Here is a 7999-nt window from a genome sequence, read left to right on the forward strand (position 1 = left end):
GAAAGGACGTAAACTATGCTAAGAATTTTGATGATTGAATTAGCCATAATAGACAACAAATGTAAGACTTGATTCTTAAATTCGATTTTTCACATTATTTATAGGAAACTTGTATAAGTTAACATTGCTTTAAGTTGTTTACATCATTAATTGGTGAGTTATTAGAATAATTTACGTTTGAGATGAGTAATTTGTAGATGAGTTATTTAAAAACTACGTTGTTGTTGCTATGAATTATTTATAGAAGAGTTATTGTATACAAACTTATGAAATTTATTCCACTAAAACATTGATACTTCCCCGAATAATAAATTTCTAATTAATTAAATACTTTTTTTAATTAAACTAATAAAAGGAAAAATTAAGAGGAGACAAAAATATATGGAATAGGATCTGGGTGGGATTTTATTTTTTTTATTTCAAAAACTTAAAAATGACGTTTTATGTATTACACCAATGTCATAGAAACTTCAAAATAAGAGTACACATATTTTTTAAAACACATGTAAAAAATATTTTTGAAAATGAAAATTTTAGGAATTTTTTTAAAATAATATGCAAAAAAAATAAAAATCATCCAAACATATTTTTCTATTTCTTTATTTTGTTTAAATCTTAAAATACTTTTCGAAGATTATAATTAAATAAGTCTGAAATTTCTTTCTCTCTCTAATTGTATATTGCTTGTGAGAGACAAATTTTCAGTTTTGATAAGATGGTAAGTGAAGAGTTTGAGAAAAAAAAAACCTATTTATTCTTCTAAAAATTTAATTTCCTTATTGACGTATAGTATGTTCTGAAACTAAAAGAAAAATCGTTATTACTTACTTATAATTGTCTATAGATTTAAATATATAGTTAAATTAAAATTTAAATATAGATTTTACGTATGAATTATTATTTATATATAAAATTGATTTATCTTTAAATTTTCATCTAATAGTGAAGTGAAGTAGTTTAACAACAACCATAAGTAAGAGCTTTATGTAATTTTGACATATGTGAGTGAATTATTTTTTAAATATATCATTTGGTAGATAGATAAAATCATATTTCACCTACTCGTTTTACACATGAATTATAACAAATAACTTATTGAAAAATTAAACTTAATATTAATATTAATAATAATAACATCAATAATAATATTAGTATTATTATTTATTAGTGGAAACACATGTTGTGTATCCGTTTTTTTATGGTAAAAAGAAAAAAGTAAACAATTAGTTTTTATAAAAAAACATATTAAATTTATAAAAGAAGTATGTTAATAAAATATAATTATAAAATAAATAAATATTTTTTATAATTTTATAAGGTAGTTAATTGATTTTAAAAAATAATTATAAATAGAATGAGATAAATTGATGAGGATAAAGTCGGTAGTGAATTGTGTACACCAAAATAACATTCCAAAACCGTTATATATTAATAGTTATAGATGTTATTAATAATATTATTAAATAATATTAATATTATTAAAATTTAATAATATTATAATTGTTATTAATATTATTATTAACATTACTAATATTAGTATAAATAACATTGCTATTATTATTATTATCATTATTATTTATTATTACCATTATTAACAATTAATAATATTTTTATTATAAATACTATTATTATTTATTTTTATTTTTATTATTAATTATTTTTATTAATAATAATCGTAATAATAATAATAATTGTAATGTGATCACAAATTTTTTTTCTCGTGTAGTGTATATGTTTTATGTATATTAATGAAGTTTGGGTTTGATTACCTTTTGTAGCAAATTATTAATAATAATAATAAGTTTACTAGCGTTTGATTTTAAAAATCCATAGATAACAATTACATAGCGTTTGTTTTATCTACGACTTTCTTCTATTATCTACGATTTTCTATAATAACTAATCATCATGAATTTTTTTTATTATCACTTTCTCATACATAAATTATTCAATCTTATGAAATTAGATATGTGAAGGTTTCTTAATATAAATAATGTAATTTTACATTGAATCTACAGAAATGGGTAAGTTTTTAAAATGTAAGTCATATTTTGAAGCATGTACGATTTCAAAACGAAGAAAATAAAAAAAAATATTAATGTTTAGAATTTCTCTTTAATTTTAATTTTGAAAAGACTAATATATCTCTGCAATATTGATTCAATTGTTGAAGGGGTGGTTGGCAAAAGGGAATTATAATGTTTGTAAAGAAAGCAATGTTAACAAATAAAATGAAGATTTAAATTATTATCATTATATGATACATTTAAGAACAAAATAACTCAAAGGACTTAGTAGAGAATAGAAATATGGTATTCCTAGTATATTTGAACCGGATAGTATCCTTATAAATAGGTTTACCAGCATTAACTAGACACAAGTCGCCTTGAACTGATAAGATTGAAGAGTTGATGGGTTCAATGGATTGAAATTTCCTGTAATTCAAAATCACGTTCTTTACTGGACATGAACATTTATTGGTGATAGTAACAATCCATTCCGTCTTTCCTTGTACGGTAACTCCTGTTCTCTTTTGGCTTGTAATGATATCCGTCGAAAGACACTGACCAAAGCCTAACATCATGATGCAGAAATATATGAATAAAAATATATAAAAAAAATTAAGATGTGTATGTATAAAGAAAACCCTAAAGATTACCTTGAGAAATAAGAGAAAGGAAGTAAACTATGGCAAGAATTTTGACCGTGAAATTAGCCATATTAGAAACACAAATGTAAGATTTGATTGTTAAATTCGTTTTCTCATATTACAACATCATCAGAGTTACATTATTTATGGGTATTGTGAATAAGTTACGTAATTTATTATCATTAATTATAAGTAATTATCGTTAATTAACATTAATTGGTGAGTTATTGGGATAATTTACGTATGTTATGAAACTTATTCAACTAAAGAATTGACACTTTCCCAAATAATAAATTAATAAATAATTAGATACCTCTCTTTTTATTTTTATTTTTTTTAATTGAGCTACTGAAAGGAAAAATTACGAGGAGATTAAAATATGGAATAAGATCTTGTTGAGATTTTTTTTTTTAATTTCTAAACTTAAAAATGACGTTTTATTTATTACATGAGTGTAATAAAACTTCAAAATAAGAGTACACAAATATTTTTTTAAACACATGCAAAAATAATTTTCAAGATAAAATTTTTTAGGAACATTTTAAAGCAGTATGCAAAAAAAATCATCCAAGCATATATATTTTCTATTTTTTTTTTAAATCTTAAAATACTTTTCGAAAATTATAATTAGATAAGTCTGAAATTTCTTTCTCTCTCTAATTGTATAATGCTTGTAAGAGGCAAAATTTCAGTTTTGAAAAGGTGATCAGTGAAGAGTTTGAGAAATAAAAAACCTATTTATTCTTCTATAAATTTTTTTTGAATATCTACTTATTTTTAGATGGATTTTTTTTCTTTTTTTCTAAACACTTTACTTCCAATTAAAATAGTTATCAATTATCTTCTTACACTATAAGATCCAACCAAAAGGTATAAATAGTAAAAACAATCAAGCTAATGTATCATAGCTTCATTTTTGCTCGAACCCCTTTGCCACCAACCTTGTCTTGTATATATCAATCTCATCATTTTCTTTCACTTTAATCTTGTACACCCACTTCACATCAATTGCTTTGTGTCCTTTGGAAGATCAGTGAGCTGTCTGTAAATTTAAACATGAATAAACGTAAATTGAACACATACAATAATGTTCTCATATAGATCTTATCATATTATAGGAATAAACACTTACCTTGATCCATGAGTGATCCTAATTGAGCAATTACTTTATCTCCTTCTTCTCAATTTATCTCTTAACAATTCCGTTCTTGTCACACACTTTCGTGATGGTTAACAATGAGACAACTATTATTTGCAGAGACAGAACCCTATAGCCTTTAGTTCCCAATCTCCATCAGATGTAGGTTTTCCATTAGGTATATCATCAGATATATATTTCTCACATTAACCAATGGGCCTTTAATTCTATTATTATTATTAAATCATATTCGGGCTCAAAGCCCAAACTCTAAGTCATGTGAGTCACTTTATAGAAATTAATTTACATAATTTCTTACACTGTCATGAATCTGCAAGAAAAGCAAAGTGAATCAATTCTCCATTGTCATCAGCTTCATCATCAAGATTTACTTTGTAATCTTAAAGGTATACAGGTTGTCGTTGCTGCCTTCTTGATCGCTCCATCATAGTTGCAATTGAAGCTGCAACTTCAGGTTGAATTACAGCTTCCGGTTGAACTGCAGGTGCTTTAAGAGTGACTCCATCTTCCATATCATCGTTCAAAACGTAAAATATATCGTTTTTTCGAATCCATTTCAGTTGTTGCATTCCATTGCTATTCCTCATCTTCGACAAATGTAACATCACGACTGACAACCACCTTCTTTGTCATTGGATTGTACAGTTTGTATTCCCCATGCTTATATCCAATGAAAATGGTCTTCACTGCCTTATCATCCAACTTCGATCTTGCTGCTTTGGGAACACGAGCATAAGTAATTGACCCAAATACCTTCAAGTGATGCACATTGGGTTTGAATCCGCTCCATGCCTCAATCGGAGTTGTGTTAGGAACACTCCGAGTGGGTGATCTGTTTATCAAATATACCGCACATGTTACGGTCTCAACCCAAAAATAATTTGGCATACCTTTCGCTTTAAGCATGCTCTTTGCCATGTCCGTGATTTTTCTGTTCTTTCTATCGGCAACTTCATTCTGTTGAGGGGTGTAGGGACAGGTTATGTTATGCTGCAACCCAAGTTCTTCACAGTGCCTCTTGAACTCATTAGACTTGTACTCACCCCCTCCATCACTACGCACCATCTTAATTAGTTTGTCATTCTGTCTTTCAACAAATGTTTTAAATATTTTAGAGTAATGGAATACCTCATCCTTGCTTTTCAATAGATAAATTCAGTTTTTCCTTGAAAATTATCAATAAAGGTTAAAAAAATACTTATTACCTCCAATTGATTGTATGCTCATCGGGCCACAAACATCTGTATGAACAAGCTTCAAAGAAAATTTCACACGCCAAGGCTCCTTAACAAATGGTATCCTATGATTCTTTCCAAAAATGCAAGTCTCACATAATTGATCAGGGTGATGAATATGGGGTAAACCATTCACTAAATTTCGTTTGGAGAGATTTTCCAAACTCTGAAAATTTAAGTGCCCAAAGCGTAAATGTCACAACCACGATTCATTATTCGTTATTGCATTCAAGCACTTGAAATCACCCATATGAAAATCTACTAAACATGCTGTTTTTTTATAAAAAGGTTTTAAGAATTGAGAATTGATTTTCAACTATGTGCATCACGTAACCCTTTTTGGTCAGTTGTCTCATACTCAACAAATTACTTTTCATATCATGTAATGTACCTGTGATCACCATTCTTCAATGTGATAAGAATTCTCCCTTTTCCAGTTACTAGTACGAACCTGCCATCACCAAATTTCACTTTTGTGCGAAATGAGTCATCCAAATCTACAAAACAGCTCTTTCTAACCACACATATGATTCGTGCAACCTATATTCAAATACCAAGTCTGATTGTTTGGAGTTTCATTTGATGTGGTTGCCATTAGTACTGCATGATCTTCTTCATCTTGTTCATGATCTTGTTCGTGATTATTGTCTTCTTGAGCACAACTGACAACATGATTATCACCTTTTGATTTGCACTCATTTGCATAATGGTTGCGTTTATGGCAGTTATAACACTCCATATTTAATTTATTATACATGTCTCTCGTCCTCCGCAACCATGTTCTCCACGACCACCTCCTCTGCACCAAGAGTTATTTGAACTTGGATTATGATTGGAACTAATGTTGTTTTGCTCATCGCCTCAATGATTCTAGCCACCACGATCTTTGTTGGAATAGCTACCACCATGTCCTCGTCCTCTACCTCGTGAACTACTGTGTTTATGATAAGAGCTACCAATTGAGATTTGTACTTCTGAAGTCTGTTCAATTGATTTTTCAATCTTATTGTCATTCATCCACTGCTCATGCACTCGTAGGGAATCAAACAATAACCTAACTATCATTGTTGAAATGTCATTGGCCTTTTCATTGCGGCAACAACATGTTCGAATCTGGGAGTTAAAGACCTCAAAATCTTCTCCACCTTTACATGTTCTGAATGTGTTTCACCATTTATCTTCATCTGATTTGTCAAGGCAAGAACTTTATTTATATAGACATCAACAGTCTCTGTGGTTTCCATCTGCATCAGTTCATATTGGCGTCTTAGAGTTTGAAGACGCACCATCTTGATCTTGTCATCACCTTTATAATTGGTTGACAAAATGGTTCAAGTCTCACTTGCAGTTGTTGCTCCTTCTATTTGCTCAAACGTCTCGTCATTCATCCCTTGATGGATGAGATACAAAGTCTTTTTGTCCTTTTTTTTCTGGTCACGATGCACTAGTCGTTGTGCCTCAGTTGCATTATCAGCTAATGCAAACACACCACTCTCAACGACATCCCATAACTCATGATAATCAAACAAAACTCTCATTTGCACACACCACCAATTGTAAACTTTTTCATCAAGGATAGAGACTAATTATTGGGTAGAGTTCATGATAATAGATTGACCTTGATACCAGTTGTAGAAACTAATTGAAGGAAATAACATAAGACAAAAAGTTGTAGAAACTTATTGAACGTAATTGAACAAAATTGCAAAACTTCTTAGTTGATACATGCATTTTGATTTACTTCAATAATATATAATAAAATGACTGGAAACTATAAAATAGGAATACTAACATTCCTGTAAACGGACCACTAATACAATACTAACAGTAAATCATTTAAAACTAATAAAATCTGAACTAATAACTAACATTAACCATAAAAAAATGATATCATTTTGAAAACAAATTAAAAGACTATCTCAAGTGGTTTTGAGTGACAAACAATCTCATCTAAGAGAACAAATTAAGACAAAGGAAAAAAAAATCAAGTCAAATTATTATAATCCATTAAAACTAGATTGTTAATCTAGTAGAAAAAATACTTTGAAACTCAAACTGATAGTTTTGATCGATTTCAACCCAGTGCGTTTTAATTGATTAAAACAACTTTTTAAAAGATTACAACGACTTTTTAATCGATAAAATCATTAAAATACTCATTTACTATTTTGATGGATTAAAATGAGTTTTTAATCGGCTAAAAAGGAGAGTAAATTCATTGTAGCCATGAAAATAAAATAAAAACCAAATAACATGCAATATTCAAATATCATTAATTGTAAATCAAATGAATACATCAATTAAAATCAAAACAACACTATCATATTAAAATAATTGGAACTTTTTGGTTAAACTTATTCAATTACATCATGAGTTTTAAGTATACATTAGTTTGACAATGTTCAGGTTGGCACGATATTACATTACGCTAAACCAAATAATTATCTTTGTGGTAGTAAATGTATGTTGAATGAAGCTGTAGAATATGGAAGTTGGAACGCATATAGAAAGAGAGACGATATTAGGAAAAAAAATGGTGTAAAAACTTAAGAAATTAATTGCAATGTAGGATGATATTTACGAGGTACAAAGTGAAATAGCATATAGTAAATTGTTTATGATAATGTCATAAAAGCAGTTATTGCGTTAATGGATCAGTGGTATATATTAGAAAAATATGCAAAAATTTATCTTCGTTTTTAAATAAGGCACATCCATTAAGGGCAAGAATGGAGCACGGTTGAATTAACGAAAATGAATTACTGTTTCTTCCTGCAACACCACATCTGCACCTTCACATGTTCTTCTCGAACCTCCATAAATTTTGATATTTTCAAAAATATTAATATTTCAGATTACATGTTATTCAAAAGTCTTTTTCTAAATTATATAATCTAGAAGTTTTTTATAAAATGAGATTAGTTTCTGAATTATTTAATCTTTCAAATACATGTC

Source organism: Phaseolus vulgaris, chromosome 9 (genome assembly GCF_051622355.1).
Source record: "Phaseolus vulgaris cultivar YP4 chromosome 9, ASM5162235v1, whole genome shotgun sequence".
NCBI classification, from domain to species: Eukaryota; Viridiplantae; Streptophyta; class Magnoliopsida; order Fabales; family Fabaceae; genus Phaseolus; species Phaseolus vulgaris.